The sequence below is a fragment of the Clarias gariepinus genome, chromosome 2 (assembly GCF_024256425.1).
Source record: "Clarias gariepinus isolate MV-2021 ecotype Netherlands chromosome 2, CGAR_prim_01v2, whole genome shotgun sequence".
Taxonomy (NCBI): domain Eukaryota; kingdom Metazoa; phylum Chordata; class Actinopteri; order Siluriformes; family Clariidae; genus Clarias; species Clarias gariepinus.
In genome coordinates this window covers 40,826,329-40,848,765 of record NC_071101.1, presented here as the reverse complement: position 1 = coordinate 40,848,765, position 22,437 = coordinate 40,826,329, and the positions used below count along the sequence as shown (strand labels likewise).

The 22,437-nt window shown below is 40.8% G+C and overlaps 1 pseudogene; it reads right to left on the bottom strand.

Moving 5' to 3' along the window:
• Positions 1-22,437, bottom strand: part of LOC128541054 (uncharacterized) — a 40,690-nt pseudogene that overhangs the window by 3,070 nt on the left and 15,183 nt on the right.

Here is a 22,437-nt window from a genome sequence, read left to right as displayed (position 1 = left end):
ACTCTAAGTTCGTCTTGTCGTCGCAGATGCTAACGACAGATGCTTCCCTCATGGGCTGGGGTGCGGTCTTAGATGACCGTCCAGCCCAAGGGAGCTGGAGAGGCCATCTTCTCGCGCGGCACATCAATTGCCTCGAAATGATGGCTCTATTTTCTTGCCCTAAAGCACTTCCTCCAGCAGTTGAGACTACCATGTCCTAGTGCGGGTCAACAACACTATGGCAGTCTAATATATATTAATTGCCAGGGCGGACTGTGCTCGCGCCTGTAAATAGCTAGCGCACCAGGTTCCTGTCCCTCAGGGCGATTTACATTCTGGGAAAATTTCATGTAGCAGAGGTGGACCTCTTTGCCTCGCAAGATCAGCAAATGTCCCCTTTACTGTCCCCCTTACTCTCTGACTCTTCCAGCCCCTGGGTCTGGACACCTTGGCGGTCCCTGAACGGGACCAACTAAGTCAAGCTGGTCTTCCAGCCAGCGTAATTAAGACTATTCTAAGTGCTAGTGCTGCCTCCCCTAGAAGAGCTTATGCCCTCAAATGGAATGTATTTGAAAGTTGGTGCATGACGAAGCAGGTAGACCCAGTCCACTGCCGAATTGTTTCAGTGCTGGAATTTCTGCAGGAAAAATTGTCCTCGGGCTTGTGCCCCCTTGTTGAACCACTAGAGTCAGCACCTCAGGTTTCTGACCCTCAAGATGGTTTTTTTAAATGGCCGTTACCTCTCTAAGAAGATTGGAGATCTGTCAGTCTCCCCATTCTGCCTAGACTAGGCCATTTTGCATCCTCACTGATTTATCTACCCTATTGTTTATGAAGCCTTCTGTCCTCCGCCTTTACAGCTTCGGAGCAGGAGAGACTTCACTTACTGTTTCCAGTACGAGCTCTTCAGATTTATGTCCATTGCATCAGCCAGTGGCCTAAGTCAGAGCAGCTTTTACATGTTCTGGGGCCGCAACCGGGGGGCAGCCGCCACTACACTGGGCTATTACCCTCTCCTATGAGACGCGTAGGCTTACTTCGCCTCTAGGAATCAGGGCTCATTCAACCAGGGGGATCGCCTCATCTATTGCACTAGAAAGAGATATTCCCCTGCAGCAAGTGTGTGACGCGGAGGGTTGTCCTCTCTGCACACATTTGTTACATTTATAGTATGGATGTTCATGCTACTCCGGGCTCACGGGTCCTTGAGTCAGCTACCCAGACATAGTTCCGAGACCTTCTCGGCCTTGTGTGCACATGCTACACAACCTTGGAGTCCAGACACTTGCAGTGCGGCGGCGTTGGCACTCTCGTTCCCATAGCTTTTTCACGCAGCATAGAGTGTAGCCTTTGGAAGGGAACGTCTCGGGTTACTTTGCTGTAAACCTGTTCCCTAAAATAGGCGGGAACGAGATGCTGCGTCCCAATGCCGCACTGCCTACGTGACCAGGCGTCCGTTCAGACAAATCGATCTGAGGAATGTTTCTGGTTCACTCCTATTTATAACCTGCAGGTGCGTCTTTTCAGATGACGTCACCCGACCAAGGTTATATAAGCCAAAAATTTGGCGTGTTTGATACACAAATGCTTCAGAACCGGCAACATGACGCAGCATCTCGTTTCTGCCTTTTCAGGAAACAGGGTTACAGCAAAGTAACCCGAGACATTTCTTTTCTTTCTACAGAAAGACAAAACTTAAAACTAATTTAAAACTAGTCTTTTTCCCCCACTGACATTTAAATTAATAATGCTCACATACAGCAATAAAAATTTACCTTTAACAGTCTATAATATCTTTTATTAATGGGGGATTTCCAAATTACTCCTACATAAGCCTTTCAAGACAACTGAAATGAACCTAAATACAGTAAATATTTATAAAAAATGATTTTAATAAATGTACATTAATGTAAAGACTATATTTCCATATGTTAATGGAATGCAGAGGGAAGAGCTTAAGTACTGTTATAGATTTCTATTAAGGTTATGTTATTACTTATTATAGATCTTTAAACAGCTCAGTACATAGCTCAGTCTGCTTCTGCTCTGGCTGTATGATATGTTGGTAATGATGTTGCCAATATTTTGCCAAATAAGAGTAAAAGTGTGAAGAAATGGACAAAGGGGACATTTTTATATTATGACTCAAACTTGCCAACTGGTCTAAACAGTAAATGAGACTAAATTTAATGAGTCATATCACATTACCATATAAGGTAAATTCCATGAATCAGAAATGAACTTGACATAAGCCCTGACAAAACAACATGAGACCGACTTCTGAAGCATTCATAAATTTAAATCTTGGGTTATGAAATTGTAATGAAATTTGCTCTTTACCTTGTTCCAGTGTTGTTGAGGATGATGCAGTTGTGGAGTGTGTTGTTTTACCCTAAGGCTGTTCTGATGGAGGTTTTCTGTCTGTTTTGTTTGAGTGTATTGAAGTTACTCTTCTTCCTACAAAAAGACATATTAAAACTAAATATTATTTTTTATTACTGTTAGTAATATGGCACATGACACTGGAGTAAAACATACTTACAGTTAATAATGAATAAATGTACCTTTAACAGATAGTCTTAAATCTTTTCTATCAGCCTGTACAGAACATGTGTATTCTCCCTGGTCCTCTTCAGTCAGGTCTGATACAGTATGAGTAGAGAGAGGTTTCCTGGAGAGTTGTTACTGACCAGTTTGACTCTGTTTCTGTGATGTCCAGTCTGTTTAGGGTAAATTTCCTGATAGTGACTGTTTCTAATAAACTTCCATTTTAGACCCTGTGGTTTGTCCTGTATGTCCGTGCAGACGCAGGGCAGAAATACAGACTCTCCTATGAACACAGTCACATGCTCTACCTCTGTCTTCTTCACCAGCTCACAGCCTGTAAACATAACATTTACAGTTTATAACAGATGTACTGTGATTATCATTATTCCCTGCTTGTAAATCACAATATTTCCCCTTGAGTTATGGTAAACAGATTACGCGTTTTTTTTTTTTTAATTTTTATAACAAATGTGATTTATGAAGTGTGTTATATGAAGGCTTTGATGGCCCGGCTTCACTGCTTATTTATTGTTTAGTATTTTGTTTAGTTAATTGCTGTGGTATTCATTTATATTAAACAATTAAACCAACTCAATTCATTTCATTTAGATATTTATGTATATTGTGCATCATATCTGGGTGGAGTGCACACATCCTGGTTTATGTTGTACTGCATATTTTAAGTTAATGTTATTTTTCTTTAAGTTTAAGTTTATATATATATATATATATATATATATATATATATATGGTTTTGTTTCTTTCTTTTTTCCAAATTGTTCGATTTAATTTATTAGTTATTTAACTGCCCCATGTTTGTTACTTTAGTTGTTTAGTTTGTTGTGATCTTGTGGTTCCCCTATGTGTTTAAAAATGGACTAGTCCATCCCTATAAATGTGTCCCCATTGTCTTGTCTAGAGGGTTGAGGGTAGTTGTATAGCATGGTTTAAGTTCTTCCTGCTGGGGTCTGTTGGATTCAGTTAAGTTCTTATAAGTTTATTAGTTTGAATTTAACTTTGATTCTTTTGAGTAGTTTATTTGATTTGAAATGTACATATTGCTTTCTTTAAGTTAAATGTACACTTTTCGATTTATTAAAACTATCATTTGGGTGAAAGCTTGGTTTTCTACATCCCCTTATTTATTTAGACTGCAAAGGCCCTCACAAAGGCTCAAGTATTCATTCACATTGACAAAACCCTGTGTTGTGTATTTAAATACTTTACCATCCACATAAAGCCGGATGTCTCTGTCTTCCTTCTCAGTGCTGCACCTGTATTCTCCCTGATCCTCTACTCTCAGGTCAGATATGAACAGAGACAGATTAGCAGGAGAAGTGTTATTAAACAGCTTAAGTCTGCCATGGTAGTGCTCATCATTTAACACTTCTGTCCAACGTTCTGTTCTGGAGGTCCACCAGGTGGTTTCCTGATGTTTGAGAAGGTCTGAGGCTCTGTTCAGGTCAGAACAGGAGCAGGGTAACAGCACTGAATCACCTCTGCGTCGTGTGATTTTTATCAGTTCATCACCAGAGAGAGTGCAGCCTACAGGAACAAACAAACATTTAAAAACTGATAATGTATGAAGTACATTTTTACTTCTTTTTTTTTAAGAATATGAGAAAATACTTATTATACAGGTCAAATAATAAAATCTTAAAATGTGTTTTACTGGCACTTTACAAATTATTATTAATTAATCATAGAAAATACATTTTGTATTAAATGAGCCACAAATCTGTGGTAGCAAATAAATTTAAGTGAAACATTAAACTAATTCATAATCACAGTATAATTTTTTTTTATTTAAATTAAATGTAGGCATTTTTTATTTGCTTTGAATTTAAGCAAAGTACAGTGGAACCTTGAATTGCGAGCATAATTTGTTTCAGGAGTGTGCTTGTACATAATAATACTTGTAAGAAATAATGGAACCTCAGACAATTCATTCCACAGCCCAAAAATATTGATATGAAAATAATCAATACAAAATGTAAAGTAAAAATATAAGAAATTAACCTGCACTTTACCTTTGAAAAGAATCGTGGCTGTAGTGATTAAGATCAAAAAGAAGAGAAGGAAGGGGGGGTGCACAGGGATGTTGACTATACGAGTGACGCACATGCACCGAACATAGGAGATGATCACCCACAATACTGCTCGTATTTCAAGACCTCGCTTGTTTATCGAGTTAAAGTGTGTTTAAATTTTTGCTCTTCTTGCAAAACATTTGCAGACCAAGGTACTGGCATAGTTCCTTTGTTAATGTTAACACAGTTAGCCTTTAGTTTTTATTATGTGTAACACTAGCATAACCCGAAAACAGATATATTATTATTATCAATGTCTTGTAAAAGACCTTCCCGTTTGGAGATAGCGTGGGATTATTAATTAAGAGAACTTAAAATAAAACAAATGAAAACTAATAACACAAAATAAACAGAGTAGTTTTTCTACGTAAGAACGGACGGGGCTCTGAAAACAAAACAAAAACTATATCCTCTCGGGGCGTTTGCCCTTACCGAGGATTTAACGGGAGAGAGAGGGGTTGTGTTTTTTGTGCAAACTTTATACTCAACCTGGGAGCGCACGCTACACAGCTGCGTGACGCTCTCTCTTTCTCTCTCTAGCCGGCGTCTTAAGCAGGCAGAGGCTGGGGCTTTGTCTCTGTCTCTTTCTGCGCGCTTATCTTTTCTTTTCTTTTCTTGGTCTTGGCCCTAATACCTTACCGGTGCTACCTAATATTCACACGAAGTGCGACGGTATCAGGACCTTTATATAGACGTGCTGCCAGGCTAATTGCCTGACGGCGGCATTGCCTGGCAGCCGTGTGCATAAATGGCCGCGTCTTTGCCTGTTCAGAACCCCGCATGCTAGCAGCCTGCGGATCTGCCCGTTCAGTTTAAGAGCGGCTCTGCCTTTCGCGCGAGCCGCATCGTTACATAAAGTCTGATGTATTAAAATGTAACATTAAAAAAAACAATAAATAAATAAAAACAGAGACATATAACAGGTTATTCTTTGAAAAATTTAATTATCAGAAAGTGACCTTAATTCTGTCTAAACATGAAACATTTAACAGCTAGCACCAACAATACTGTAAATTTTTGTTTAACTAATTTTAACTTTTTAACTTATTTAACAGTAAATGTCAATAGTTCTGGTTTAGATTTTTCATGTTTGTTGTTTAAAGTACTTGGATATGGAAATTACCACATTACATAATCACTGTAGTATTTTTTTGATACAACAATAGCAGTGGTGGCCGGTCAATAAGAGGCGCTGGGGCGCCGCCCCTTAAAGTTAGGCAGAGAAGAATACTACTTTAACATGTAATTATTTAACATAATAATTATTTATTTTAATAATAAAATAACATCATTTAGTCACAATATTCTGCTGTATTTCTTTGTACAATTTTTTTTTATTTGTGTTCATGTACGCGGGGCAACAGACAAACTAATGTCTATGTAGGAACATACATTTTTAAAAAGCATTTTTAAATGTGATTTGAGGCTGAGCTCTACTTTTTTTTTACAAATCATGCTTGGGGCGCAGCATTGTGCGCCTAGAACGGTCCAACTTATCTTCTTAGCAAATCAATATTGTTTTCAAATATTTGGGATAATGTGATTGGACCCTTCTTAACGAGTCTTATTAAAGGTCAGCAGAATGTTAGTTAATGTATTGAATAGTGATTGACGTGAAAGCCAGCTAAATATGAGAGAAAATTCTGTCATTTATATGCTAAAGTACCCCTTCGCAAGGCGATCGGACGAACAAAGAAAAAAGTTAAAGAGCTTGGACCAGATCGATCATCAGCTGGCAATCATCATCCACAGAGGGCACATGGACATCTAGAGATAGTATTATAAAATGGTCAACATCACCACACCTAAGCCAAGGCAGACTGTCATCTTCCAATGTCATCAAAATGACTCCTGGTCCATCAAGATTTGCCATCACACGAGCTGATGATATTCAACCCACGTTTCAGCTTTTCATATCCCCACCCATAGAGAGGATTATACTTGACATGAGTAACTTGGAGGGGAGGCGTGTATTTCAAGAGAAATGGAAGACACTGGATCAGACTGACTTGCGTGCTTATTTTGGAATTCTGGTGTTAGCTGGAGTATACAGGTCAAAGGGAGAAGCAACTGCAAGTCTGTGGAATGAAGAGAATGGAAGGCCAATCTTTCGTGCAACAATGTCTCTGGAAACATTTCACATAATATCTCGTGTGATCCGATTTGACAACCGTGACACCAGAGCTGGTCGACGTGAAAGAGACAAACTGGCTGCAATCAGGGATGTATGGGATAAATGGGTTGAAATCCTTCCTTTGATGTACAACCCTGGCCTCCATGTTACTGTAGATGAACGCCTTGTTCCATTCAGGGGCCGCTGTCCTTTCCGGCAGTATATGCCCAGCAAGCCATCTAAGTATGGCATCAAAATATGGGCAGCTTGAGATGCAAAATCTAGCTATGCATTGTGTAAGGGCCATGTTTCAATTTTATAAATTTGTTGTTGTGTTTATTTCTATTTCATTAGTTAAGCATTACGCATTACGTTTATTAGTTAAGCATTTAGTATGATAATTGTAAGTTGCACTGTGACATCATTTCATAGTTGTGTAGCTGCATGTCTATCACGCACGATATCTTTTGACCGTAATACTGTAATCAGAAAGTATACAACAAATAGGTTGTTGTAACGATGATTTAAGACCGTAAGCTACAGGATACAGCAAAGTTGTTGCAATCACAGATTTATGCAAGAAACTACAAGAACTGTTGAACTTTGATGTTGAAAATAAAACAAGAGACAAAGAACTTATGGAATTCTGTGTCATGAGTAAACCAGTTTAACATGAAAGATAAGCATCAGAACTTGTGAATAACATGCCCGTACATGTAAAGTCAAAAGCTTTCTCCGTTGTTTAAGCGAAGACAAGTGACTTAAAGGCGCACCTTACCTGCATGTGAATGTGGACCGAAGAACGCGCGTGCGATCTCGGAAGAACACGCAGGGAGTGTTAATAAGTAATTGAAACCGAAAGTAAGGATTTGCCTGCTTAAAAACTTACTATGAACGATGAAGTTTCACCAATGGACAGCGTGTCAATAGTGGAGTCTAAGACACTCGCTTCTAATAAGCACGGAAGCGTAGTGACGGCGGCATGCAAATGGTTCTCAACATCTACAGCATCCTCAGCTCGCTTTAAAGAAGGAGCTAACAGAGCAGCCTTGGTGGCTAAAGCAGCAATGGCAGGCGTTAGAAATGGAGGAAGCACAATTAGAAGCACAACTAAAGGCTAACGAAGCACAATTAAAAGCACAACTAAAGGCTAAAAAAGAAAGGCTGAAAATCGAAACGGAGATAGCAATGTCCGACGCTAAACTAAAGGCGTATCGGAATTGTGAAAAACGACAAAGTCTCACAAGACCACAAGAGTGTGGTCATCAAACCGAGTGGTACACATGTCACCAAATCAGAACATGATGAACTTTACGAGCACAGTGCGTCAACGGAATATCTCAGACTGCCGTCACGTCGCCAGGCAGCCCGTTCAAGCGTGCCCGTAAGTGTCAGACCAAAATTGACAAGTACTTTAAAGGATTACCTTGGGCCTACCCAAGGTAACGAACATTTACTCCATAATACTGATACAGTAGAGTATGATGCAACGTCAGGCAGATATTACAGAAATGCTTGCGAAGAGTCAAAGGCAATTTTCTTTACCTCAGCGCGATGTTCCTTTGTTCAATGAAGACCCTCTTCAGTTCATGGCCTTTATGAGGGCGTTTAAACACATTGTTGAAACCAGAGCTGATAATAATATAGATAAGCTGTACTTTCTCGAGCAGGATACTAGAGGAGAGCCTAGAGATCTCATAAAAAGCTGCCAGCATATGCCAGATCATCTTGGTTATGCAGAAGCAATGAGACTGTTACAGGATAAGTTTGGAAATAAACAAAATATCGCAACAACGCTGATGCAAAAGGCATTCAAATGGCCGGAAATAAAGCCAGAGAACGGACAGTCGTTAAGCGCCTTCTCCCAGTTTCTGGTAACCTGTCACAATACTATGGCAAACATTGATTACATGGATGAGTTAGATAATGCTACCAACATGAAGATTATTACTTCAAAACTGCCCTACGAATTGCGTAAAAAATGGAGGAGCCATGCATACGAGTACCAAAAGCGCAGTCAGAAAAGAGCCAAGATCGCTCAGCTGGTGGAATTCGTTGATCATCAAGCAAAGGTATTGTCAGATCCACTTTTTGGAGACCTGGACGTTTTAACTAGTGATAAATAACACTATAACAAATCTCCTCAAGGACTCAAGCTAAAAAGGGAAGGAAAAAGAGGTAGCAGCTTTGCAACTGGTGTAAAACAGGTTAGTGAAAATTATAAAGACTTGACTACAGTAAAGTGTAGTGGTGCATTAGTTATTAGCGCTTTCACCAAACCTTGTGCATTCTGTAAGAAAATTCATACATTAGATGAATGCTACCAGTTCAACGCTAAAACACATAAGGACAAATTGGACTTTTTGAAAAGGAATGGATTTTGTTATGGATGTTTAGTAAAAGGACACTTAAGCAAAGACTGCACAAAGAAAATCACATGTCAGTTGTGCTCAAATAAACATCCTCGCATGCTACACATTGCAGCACAAGACACAGCTCAGGTAATCGTAAAAGTTGATGAGACTAAAACAATTAATACCTTGCCAGCCACAGTGAGTCATGAAACAAGTGCTTGTACTGGGGCTGAAGACAATTGCATACTCTCCATAGTACCTGTTAAAATAAAGTCCAAGAAAAGTGACGACATTGGTCGTGTATCCATTTATGGACCCAGGTAGTTCTGCTACTTTCTGTACGGAGTCATTAGCAAGGCGGTTAAATGTTCAAGGCAGAAAAATTGACATTATGTTAAACACCATGAACTCGAAGAAACAAGTAGAAAGTTATGTGCTCACTGACTTGGAGGTTAGTGGTCTGGAAGAAAACACCTTTGTTGAACTACCCAAAGTGTTTACACAAAAGAGCATTCCAGTTTCAGTGAAAAACATTCCACAACAGCATGACATTGATAAGTGGTCATACCTCAGTGAAGTAAAATTGGCTCAGATTGATGCTGGAGTTAAAATTCTCATAGGTAACAAAGAGTCCAAGCTCCTAGAACCATGGCAAGTAATTAACAGCAGGCACAATGGGCCATATGCAGTAAAGACCGCCCTTGGATGGACTCTAAGTAGACCTCGAGAGTCGGTCGAGGAAGGCACGAATGACAATGAGCAGACGAGCGTTACGGTCAACAGAACTTCCATTGAAAAGTTGGAACAAATGCTGATACAACAGTACAACCATGATTTTCCTAAACGGAATTGTGATGATAAAGCCGAGTTGTCACAGGAGGATTATCAGTTTTTAGACTCTGTAACTAACTCTCTGCAGTTTACAGATAATCACTTTTACATCGGTCTTACACTTAAGAAAGCAGCTATTCAAATGCCAAACAATCGAAGTGCAGCCATGCAGCATGCACTAAACCTCAAAAGAAAATTAAAAAATAACCGCTCCTTTCACGAGGAGTATTCAAACTTCATAAACGGCATGTTTGAAAAAGGTCATGCAGTCAAGGTCCCTACACCACACCTTAGTCGACAAGATGGTCAAGTGTGGTACAGTATATACCTCATCATGGTGTATATCATCCTCAAAAGAAAAAGCTAAGGGTGGTTTTTGACTGTGCTGCCAGCTATCAGGGAGTATCATTAAATAGCGAGCTCCTACAAGGACCGGACCTAACGAATTCACTCATTGGAGTGCTTACACGCTTCAGACAAGAGAAAGTTGCCATGATGGTAGATGTGGAAGCCATGTACTATCAGGTGAGAGTCCCGGAAAAGGACACAGACTTGCTGCGCTTCCTATGGTGGCTGAATAGAGACGTAAATCGAGACCTGGTCGAGTATAAGATGGTCGTTCACCTGTTCGGTGCAAAATCATCTCCAAGTGTGGCTAATTTCGCCCTTAGAAAAACAGCAGAAGAAAACCGCAGCAATGCATCTGCTGAGGCAGTCAACACAGTACTTAAGAACTTTTATGTTGACGACTGTTTGAAGTCTGTTTCGAGTCTTGATCAAGCAGTTGCTTTATATAACAATCTCACCAAGCTTTGTGCAAGTGGAGGTTTTCATCTCACCAAGTGGGCAAGTAATAGTCGTGCCTTACTGACTTCTATTCCTGAGAGTGAAAGAATCAAAGACATGAGAGACTTGAAGTAAAGATGCACTTCCTGTCGAAAGAGCTTTAGGGGTGTTGTGGTGCATCAATTCAGACATGTTCAAGATTAAGATTAGTTTAAAAGAGCAACCTGTGACTAAAAGAGGAATCTTGTCATTTACTAGTTCAATGTATGACCCCTTGGGTTTCCTTGCACCAGTCATACTGCCAGCTAAGATCTTAATGCAGCAGTTGTGCTAAGGAAAACTCACATGGGATGACGACATTCCCGAACAGTTTGCAAAAAGATGGAAAGCCTGGCTACAAGACCTGCATCAATTGTCCGAGTTTAGTGTGGCAAGGTGCATAAAACCAGTTGACTTCGTCACAACTACAGCACAACTGCATCACTTTTCAGACGCAAGTGAGATGGGATATGGAGTTGCCTCGTACCTCAGGTTGGTAAATGCTGATGGACTCACATATAGTGCATTTATGATGGGGAATTCTCACGTAGCACCCCTGAAACAAACCACTATTCCGCGAATAGAATTGACTGCGGCAGTAGTTGGTGTGAACAATGACAAAATGTTGAAATAGAATTGCTGGGCTCTATGTTTTGGACCGACAGTACAACTGTTCTGAGATATATCGACAACAAAAGGCTTCGCTTTAAAACCTGTGTTGCCAACACAACTGCCATTATAAGAGTCAACCAAGCCACAGCAGTGGAGGTATGTCAATACTTAAAAAAATCCAGCCGATTCTGCATCCAGGGGAGTTTCTTGTGAAAAATTCATGAAAAAACGACAATTGGATACATGGTCCCTCCTTTCTCAAAGAACCAAAATGTAGATGGCCTGAGAATATTCATGACCTGTCGATAAAAGAGGACGATAACGAGATCAAACATTTAGCTGCAGTAAATCTCGTGAGTACTGCAGAGAGGTTGTGAGCAAACTAGTTAATTATCATTCTGACTGGTACAAGCTGAAAAGATCCGTTGCCTGGATTCTTCGCATCAAGGACATGCTTAAACAGAGAACAAAAAAGGCTAAAAAATGCGTAGATGAACCAATAACAGAAAACCATAAGTCTCTGACAATTAAGGACTTAACAAGAGCAGAAAACGAAGTTACTAAGTTCATTCAAAGCCAAAAATTCAAAGAAGAAATTTCCGTGTTGCAAAAAGGTAATGCATCTGTAAAAAGGAACAGTTGCCTCTCCAAACTGGATCCAGTACTGCAGGATGGAGTGCTGAGAGTTGGAGGACGTCTTGGTAGGTCTGCAATGCCTGAGCATGTAAAACACCCAGTCATTATACCTAAAGACTTACACATCACAACTTTAATCTTAAGACATTCATGAAGAGGTTGGACATTGTGAAAGGAATTATACGCTTTCAAAATTGCGGCAGAAATACTGGATTCCGACTGCTAACTCCCTGGTAAGAAAACTTCTTTCCAGTTGTGTAACATGTAGAAAGATTAAAGCAAAGACTGGTGAACAAAAAATGTCAGAACTGCCACTTGACAGAATAACACCAGATCACCCACCGTTCACTAACGTAGGAGTAGACTATTTCGGATCCTTTGAGGTCAAACGAGGTAGAAGTAATGTTAAAAGATATGGCGTATTGTTTACTTGTCTGACAACAAGAGCTGTGCAAATTGAAGTTGCGCAGTCACTGGACACAGACTTCTGTGTTAATGCCATTTGACGCTTTGTGTGCAGGAGAGGCCAGGTGTCAATCATGAGAAGTGACAATGGAACAAACTTTATAGGTGCTGAGATTGAATTGCGTAAAGCTATCCAACAGTGGAATTAGTCAAAAATTGAAGGCGTCCTCATGCATAAGGGGATACAATGGATATTCAATCCACCTTCTGGGTCTCATTTCGGTGGAATATGGGAAAGGCAGATAAGATCAGTCAGAAAAATCCTGAGGTCTGTACTAAAAGAACTAACATTAAAACGATGAGAGCTTGCATACATTTGTGTGAAGTGGAAGCAATAATAAATGAAGACCCCTTACCACTGCTACGGATGATCCCACAGACCTGGAGCCCCTGACACCCAACCACCTGCTGCTGATGAAAAAACAGCCAAACTTGCCTCCTGGACTTTTCAAAAAAGAGGACATTTATGCACGTCGCAAGTGGAAGCAAATTCAATACCTTGCTGACTTATTCTGGAAGCGATGGGTGCGTGAATATTTGCCCTTGCTTCAGGAGCGTCAAAAATGGTTTCAAGTAAGTAAAAACCTTTCGATTGGAGATGTAATTCTAATAATTGATGAGTTTTCTCCAAGAAATTCATGGGTCGTCGGACGAATCACGAAAGTGTTCCCTGATAAAAAAGGACTTGTGAGACGTGTGCTGGTTAAAACTAAGACCAATACACTGAAAAGTCCCATTGACAAGTTGTGCCTCATACAGTATGTTAAATGGACTGTTAATTACATCATAACTAGTTATGATTTTTTCTTTGGTACGCAAAGACACGAATGCCTTAAGTTAAATAGTAAACAAAAAAGTTTAAAAGGTTAAAAAGGTTTAATTTTGTGGCTCTATTGTTTAAAAAAAACAACAAAACAACAAAAAAATGTGTGTAATTGTCAGTCTTCCTGCCTGTCAATTAGGGGCTGGAAATGTAGGGGCCATGTTTCATTTTTATAAATTTGTTGTTGTGTTTATTGGAATATGCAAGTATACACTGGAAAGCTACCTGGAGGAGCATCTGAGAAGAATCAGGGGATCCGTGTGGTGCTGGCGATGAGTGAAGGGCTTTACATTCTACCACCTTGCAAATGAACTTCAGAAGAGAAAACTGACTATGTTGGGAACAATAAGAAGAAATAAGCCAGAACTTTCCAGTGAAATTCTGAAGATGCAGGGAAGATCTCTGCATTCCTCAATATTTGTTTTCTCTGAGAAAGCAACAGTTGTTTCATTCTGCCCAAAGAAAAACAAGAACATTCTTGTCATGAGCACAATGCACACAGATGCATCTCTGACCACAAGAGAAGACAAGAAGCCACAAATGATCCTGGACTACAACTCGACCAAAGGAGGAGTTGACAATCTGGACAAAGTCACAGCAACATACAGCTGCCAGCGCAAGACAGCCCGTTGGCCCTTGGTTATCTTCTACAACATTGTGGATGTGTCTGCTTACAATGCCTATGTCCTGGGGACTGAAATCCATCATCAATGGAATGCTGGCAAATTGTACCGACGTCGGCTTTTCCTGGAAGAACTGGGCAAAAGCCTTGTCACTCCCAAGATCCAGAGGCGAGCCAGGCCAGCTCGATCACCAGCAGCTGCAGCTGTAATTGAAAAAGTCAAGTTCGTGCCATCCATACAATCTGCAGTGGATAGAGGTGTACAGAAACGGAAAAGATGCCAGGTCTGTCCCTCCGGTAAGGATAGTAAAACAAGAATTACATCTGCAGAAAGCACACATTTACATTATGTCCATCTTGTGGACAACATTGAAAATGTTGAACACTGAAAATCTAAAACTAAACAAAATAGTTGTTTCAAAAATTGTTCTGGAATTTCAAATCGTGTTGTATGTCAGTTTTTAAAATGTTTATCTAATAGAAAATAAAGTTGCGGTTGTTTAAACCCAGTTTTTTGACAGTTCTGAGTGGAATTACACAGTGCGGGTCAAAATAACAACATAACCAATGTGATTTTTTTTTAACATAATATGAGGGTTAATTTAGCGTACTTTAAAATTATACCTTGTATATCAGTGTGTATCAATGTATGTGTTTGCATATAACAGCGTCAATAGCTTTTGTTTGGAGTCAATAGCTACAGACCTCCAAACTGCATGTGGCCTTTAGATTAGCTCAAGAACAGTGTGTAGAGAGCGTCAATGGGTTTCCATGGCCGAGCAGCTGCATCCGAGCCTTACATCACCAATTTCAATGCAAAGCATCGAATCCAGTGGTGTACTGTAAAGCACGCCGCTTCTGGACTCTAGAGGAGTGGAGACGTGTTGTCTGTATCCCGCTTCTCTGGGTCTGGTGGTTGCCAGGAGAATGGTACTTGTCTGACTGCATTGTGACAAGTGTAAAGTTTGGTGGAGGGGGGATTATGATGTGGGGTTGCTTTTCAGGAGTTAGGATCATCCCCTTAGTTCCTGTAATAGGAACTCTTAATGCTTCAGCATACCAAGACGTTTTAGACAATTTCAAGGGCTCCCAACTTTGTGCGAACAGTTTGAAGATGGCCCCTGCATGCACAAAGCAAAGTCCATAAAGACATGGATGAGCGAGTTTGGTGTGAAAGAACTTGGCTTGCCTGCAGAGTCCTGACCTCAACCCGATAGAACACCTTTGGGAAGAATGAGCAGTGAATGAGCAGACGTAAGCCAGGCCCTCACGTCCAACATCAGTGTCTCAGTGTCTGACTTCACAAATGTGCTTCTGGAGGAATGGTCAAAATTTCATATGAACACACTTCTAAACCTTGTGGAAAACCTTTACTGAAGAGCTGTTATAGCTGCAAGAGGGTGGGCCAACATCATATTATACCATATGGATTAAGAATTGGATGTTACCCAAGTTCATATGCATGTGAAGGCAGGTGAGCGAATACTTTTGGCATTATAATTTATTTAATTCTCTGCCTCTGGCTGAAAAATTTTTAACCCAAAATGCAAACGCGACCTAATTTTCTTGGACGTCATTCTAAGAAAGAGAATAAAAAGAATAACTTTTTCAACAAAGAGGATTTCAACAGTCAAGTCACAAGCAGCTTTTTATTGCACCTTTTTAAAGGTGTGACCAGTATGGTATTTCAGGGTTTTATCTGATGTAAAAGGAATGAAGACTGAAAGAAAAGAAACCAAAAAGAAAAACAGAAACAAAGTAGGGAAAGGAGGGGAAAAAAACATCTGAGAGAGAGAGAGAGATATCTGGGTGAAAATGTCAAAAGTTTGATTGATTGCTTAAAGGTCAAAGGTCATGTCAAAGGTAATGTGAGTATTTATATTACGATTACTATATTTTATTTTTCACAGGTCAAGGTCAAAGGTGACATATGGTAATTAGGAGTAGTTGTTTCTTAATTGTTTACACAAGTTTAAGTCATTAAGAAAATTGTCTGCTTTCCTGTGAAAGTAAATGTTTTTTTACTTCTTTCCCATGTGGGATATACAAAACGTCAATCTAATTTGGATGGCGCAAGTCAACATATGGAAGGGTCAATAAGGGTAGTTGTCTGTTAATTGTTTAAACAGTTGTTTACAACCACCCCTGCCTTCCAAGTCTTTTGACCAATCAGATTAAAGTGCCCCTATTATGCCATTTTAAAGGTTGCTAATGTTGCTTAATGAGTCTCTTAAAACAGGTTTACATGTATGCAAGGTCAAAAAACACCTTAGTTTTCTCCAAAAATAGATTTAATTTTACCCCATTTCTAAATGATTCGTAAACGACTCGTGTGAAGCAGTTTGAAGATTCAGTCTGTCTAAACCCCTCCTTTCCTTGAGCCCTTACTGCTGTGATTGGTCAGATGGCGCGGCCCTTTATGATTGGTCTACCGCTACAGCGTGTGTTGGAAAACGAAACTCCCATTACCATAACTGAACGACAGCTCTGGAGACCTTTCAATTCATAGAAAAGATGGCGTCGTTTTTACCGTATCAATTCGAGCCGGAGTCTGACGATGAAACGGTTGTGTTCATCGAAGTGGCACATCGACAAGAAACTTCGCTAGCACGACTGGAGCAGGACGTTTCTCAGTGGTAAGTGTCATATGTTAATGTTAGATGCACGGACGCTCATGACGTGCATATATGTGTGTGTGATGCATTTTTCCCCTCAGTGCTTGCCGTAGAAGGGCAAGGGGCATGCGCACTTCGCGAGTGTGTGATGCATTTTTCCCCTCAGGGCTTGCCGTAAAAGGGCAAGGGGCATGCGCACTTCGCGAGTGTTAACCCTCTGGGGTCCGAAGTTATTTTGGGGCCCTTGAGATGTTTGGACATGCTCTGATATTTGTGCTTTTTTCAGCTACTTATGATATATTATTGACCAACCTGTATTTTTCTTGTAATCAACACAAACTGTTCTACAATATGTGACCAAAATGAATGTATGTGTTTGCATTTTTTAGGAAAAAAATATTATGCGTGGTTAGTAAGTTCTGTGAAAATAAAAGTAGCTGAAATAAGGCCATGAAACTCATACAGAACATTTGTTCACAAGACTTTTGAGAACTGGGCTGGTGGACTAGTGTTTTTGCTTCAAAATGATGTGAAAATGATCTTGTTTACTTGCTCACAGAAAACAATATAGTGATTAACACTTTTTGAGTGTAAAGGATCTATGCGAGAAGGCGTGAACTATCATTACTAATGCAGTGATTCACACCTGAGAAGACAAAGGTCTGCATACTAAGCTGCATAATGAGCCATCAGACAGGTATGCGACTGAGAGAGGAGAGTTACAAGAAAGAATCTGAGGACAAAATAAGTTTATATATTTTCAGTGTTTAGGTTATTTGAGAATGTATTTGACACGCACAAAAAAACTTGAGATTCACTTGCGAGTTCAGTTAAACAGTTTATTAGGAACAATCAAAGTTGACTTTTTAGCAGCATTACTACAGTCACTATAACAGAAAATATAGCTGTTATCACAAATTACACATAAATTACATGCTAAAATATAAAAGTGTAAGAACAGTGCAAAAAACAACAACTGTAATCAGGAAGATAATACAGGGTGTAAGGTTTGTTAAGTCTACTCTTACACCCTATGTATTACTACTCTCTCACATAGTGCTGAGAAAATGTACAGCTGTGCCCCTCTTTCTGTCATTGTCATTGTCCTTGTCCGCATCTGGGTGGCTCATGTGCACATTCCATGAAACAAATGACCAATACTGTACTACATTTTTTCTACAATACACAACAGTTTACAGTTCACACCAATGGTGCAGCCACAGTCCTAAACAAAAACGAAAATTGAAACTGCTCTTTGTAATTACCAGAACATGTAAAGCTGACAATACACCGCAACATTGATAAGAATGGATGCGCATACAATCATTCGCAATGATTTATATATATATATATACTTTAGACAGATCGTAATCAGATCTTTCTGTACCACTTCATTGTTTTGTGCTGTGCAGTGTAGTACTGTAATAGCTGATTAGAGAGATCAACAACCCCATGTGTTGGTTGTACGCAGTCAAAAGTGCAGGACATGGAAATGTCTTTGTAGTCCATGTACCTTGTGATTTCACCCTCATCTTCACCATGTCTACTGTATTAGCAGAATGGATGGTAGAACAGCCAGATACTTCTTGTGTGTCCATCCACTTTACAAATACAGGTCTATCTGAACGGTGCTTGCGTGTCCTGATTTGAGGGGCTGGTGAAGGCAAGGGTGATGCAGACACATTCCTAAAAACAAATAAATAAAAAAATGTTAGCATATACTGTTCAGAGTAAATAGATGTACAATTAATAGGTATGGACACACAATATATACAGAGAAGCCCAAAAAATTTATCCATACTTCAATATGAAAAATATACACCTCTCTTCTGTAGGTCACGTGACAGCATCAATGATGATACACCTGACATTTTTAGAGAAAAGATAATACTACACACTGCTGCTATAATTCAATTTGAGTTTTAAAAAAGGCCATAGATAACAACTGTGAAAGTGTGTAAACATTTTTGTGCCCCTCTGTGTCTGTTGATGGGCAATAGGCTGGACAAATATCTGTTGATGGACCATAGACCATGTAGTGCATCTCAAACATTTACACCCGAGACATTAGACGAGGCTGAAGTTAGCTCCTTATTCACAGCTTCCGATTCGTTTGGCTTCTTATTGCTCAGCGTCTCACTCTGCGGCTGAAGTTAGCTCCTTATTCGCCTCGTTACTAATGGGAGTGTTCACGTTGGGGAAAGCTGCGCAGTTTATCAATAAAACGTTTTTGGTGGCTTAAACCATTCTGGCCAAGCAAATATGTACTATACCATACCTAGCAGGTACCCAACTATACAGTAAAAGTGAAATTCTCCTGGCCCAGATTGATTTTACACTTTGACATATTTTCATTTGATATTTATTCTATTATGCACAATAATGTAAATAGGAAGCCAGATTTCCAAGACCATTTTAGTAGCTTAAATCTCTCTGGGCCAGGCAAATATGAACTATACAATACACAGCAGGTTCCCAACTATATAGTAAAAGTGAAATTGTCCTGGCCCAGATTGATTTTACACTTTAAATATCAAATGGGAATATGTCATTCTATTATGCACAATGGTGTGAATAGGAAGCCAGATTTTCAAGACCATTTTAGTAGCTTAAATCTCTTTTGGGCCAGGCAAATATGAACTATACAATACACAGCAGGTACCCAACTATATAGTAAAAGTGAAATTGTCCTGGCCCAGATTGATTTTACACTTTAAATATCAAATGGAAATATGTCATTCTATTATGCACAATGGTGTGAATAGGAAGCCAGATTTCCAGGACCATTTTAGTAGCTTAAATCTCTCTGGGCCATGCAAATATGAACTATACAATACACAGCAGGTACCCAACTATATAGTAAAAGTGAAATTCTCCTGGCCCAGATTGATTTTACTTTAAAAATTTAATGGAAATATTTGACTTTTTAATTGTATTATTAAATCGACTTTTGAATTGAAAATTCATTTTTTTTTTTAAATGGTAGTGATTTTAATGTCAATTGAACTTTAGAACAGAATTTTCCAGTGTATCGAGCGCTCTGACTGATTAATGGATATGTATTAATTATTCAGCAATCACTATATTTTTAATATTTTCCTATCCCTTACTTGCTATATACACTCGCTAAATTATAAGTATGTTAGGAGAGTATGCTACTATTCAAACTGATAAATTTTAATTTCTTTTATACAGCACATTAATGATAGTAAAACATTCTGCACATAGCAATGATAACTAATAATAACATTTATTAAAAAATTACCTAAACAGGTATTAACAATACAGAGATGCACATCCAAAATGCAATGACAAACTATATGGGATTATCCTAAATTTTTTGACAGTAAACTAATTTAATTTTCATTGTATCTCTTACATTTTCCAAAAACACTAGCATGTCCTTCATTTTGGAAAAGACAAATGAAAAATACACTAGAATATCTTCTTTTTCATCTTCTCCAACATTTTCTAGTGTGTCAAATTTACACAGGGCCTTCTCTGCTTCATCCTTGTTCATGTACAAGAGGTGAAGCAACATTTCCACCGGAAAAGCTGTTTATTTTCATTGCGCCACCTCTCAGCTTCCAAAATGCACTGATATACCTGGTGACTCTAAAATCAGAAAATATATTAATCTCAACACATATACAGTGATTAACACAGTGATTAGTTTACTGCTGATGTTGATGGCAAAAAAGAGAATAAAATACGCTAAATTTCAGTTTGTTACAAAAACCTTAAACACTGTTCAGTCTATGGCAGTAAAACATTTATTTCCATTTCTTTTGCTTAATCACTGAATATGCTGAAGACAGGATAGACAACCACACAGCTAATTAGCATTTAGTAACATAAAAATATCAGAGTCAGTGTCGGAACAGAGTTTGCAAATGTTTTAATGTCTTTACCCACTTTATCAACCATTTTTACATTTTAGCAACAAACTACCAGGTCTAATTTTGCTTCTAATTGTACAATTAATATTTTTAATTTCTGTTATCTTGGCAGGACAATTCAGAAGTGGGTTACCATTCAGATCAGCCTCCATATATGGTAATGCATATAATGTATATTATGTTTGTATATATACTTATGTGTGTAATATATTGTGGCGTGGGCGGGGTTTTGGGACTAGTAACCATCATGCTTTGCGGGAGGGGTTGTTAGGTGTTCACCATGTCGAGGAAAGGTGTTTCCTACAATGGCGCTGTCAAGCCCCACGCGTTCATCGCCCAGGTGGAGCTAGCCGCCGACTTTGCGGGCTGGTCCCCGGGGGAAACAGCCGTCCGTGTGGCCCTCTCGCTGGAGGGCGAGGTGCTCCGGTTGTTGGAGGACCTCCGGGCAGATGAGAGGAAGGACTGGGCGAAGCTGCGGGAATCGCTCCACTTCCGGTTCGGCGCGGGTGACCGTCAGGAGGCCGCGTGCAAAGAGCTAGCGACCCGCGAGCGGAGCGCCTCCGAGCCACTGGGGGCGTTCGCCATGGACTTAAGATCTCTCGCACGCCGGGGCTACCCGGAATTCAGGCCCGTCCAGCAGGAAGAGCTAGCTCGCCGTGCGTTCCTGCGGGGAATTCGGCCGTCGAGGCTGCGCGAGCACATCCGGTTAGCGGCACCGTCATCCCTGTCTGAGGCGCTACGCGAAGCCGAGCGTGCCGAGCCCATCCTGGCAGAACACCGCGGCGAAAGAGCCGAGCGTTTTCCCGTGGCTCGGGGCCGCTCGGTAGGTGAACCTAGCCGGGGACAGGGCTACCCGTCGCGACTCAGCATCCGAGATTCCGGGACGACAAGGACCGCCGGACCACCGCGGCAACGTTCCCCGGCCTGAGGACAGCGTACCCCAGCAGCCATTACAACTAGCTGCGGGGAAGCCGCCTCCCACAGCCGTCTCTGTTTCCCCAACTGCCGGGCCCAACTTCCGGACCCAACTTCCGGTCAGGACGTGTAGGAAATCGCGCGGGCGTCTACGTGAACTGTGGCCTGGACAACGTTTCGCTACAGGCACTCGTGGACACCGGCTCTACAGTTTCGCTGCTGCGCTGTGGAGTATTAAAACAGGGCGAGCGCGGTTGTATGCTGCCGGCCCCAGCCTTGACTATTCGCACCGTGTCGGGGAGCTATTTGGAGATACGAGCCTGTCGCACTGTGCAATTACAAGTAGGTGCAATCAGTCTTTCTCATCCATTCTTTGTGGCAGACATTGAGGATGATTGTATCTTGGGGTTGGATTATTTCTGTTCCTTAAAAGACAAACTGTTCCGTGTCCATGAGTTGGCGCGTAGACACTTGGCGGACGCCGGTGTTAAACAGCGCCGCGTGTATGACACTCACAGCCGAGGGCGAGACTTTGCCACTGGGGAGCGACTCAGCATCCGAGATTCCGGGACGACAAGGACCGCCGGACCACCGCGGCAACGTTCCCCGGCCTGAGGACAGCGTACCCCAGCAGCCATTACAACTAGCTGCGGGGAAGCCGCCTCCCACAGCCGTCTCTGTTTCCCCAACTGCCGGGCCCAACTTCCGGACCCAACTTCCGGTCAGGACGTGTAGGAAATCGCGCGGGCGTCTACGTGAACTGTGGCCTGGACAACGTTTCGCTACAGGCACTCGTGGACACCGGCTCTACAGTTTCGCTGCTGCGCTGTGGAGTATTAAAACAGGGCGAGCGCGGTTGTATGCTGCCGGCCCCAGCCTTGACTATTCGCACCGTGTCGGGGAGCTATTTGGAGATACGAGCCTGTCGCACTGTGCAATTACAAGTAGGTGCAATCAGTCTTTCTCATCCATTCTTTGTGGCAGACATTGAGGATGATTGTATCTTGGGGTTGGATTATTTCTGTTCCTTAAAAGACAAACTGTTCCGTGTCCATGAGTTGGCGCGTAGACACTTGGCGGACGCCGGTGTTAAACAGCGCCGCGTGTATGA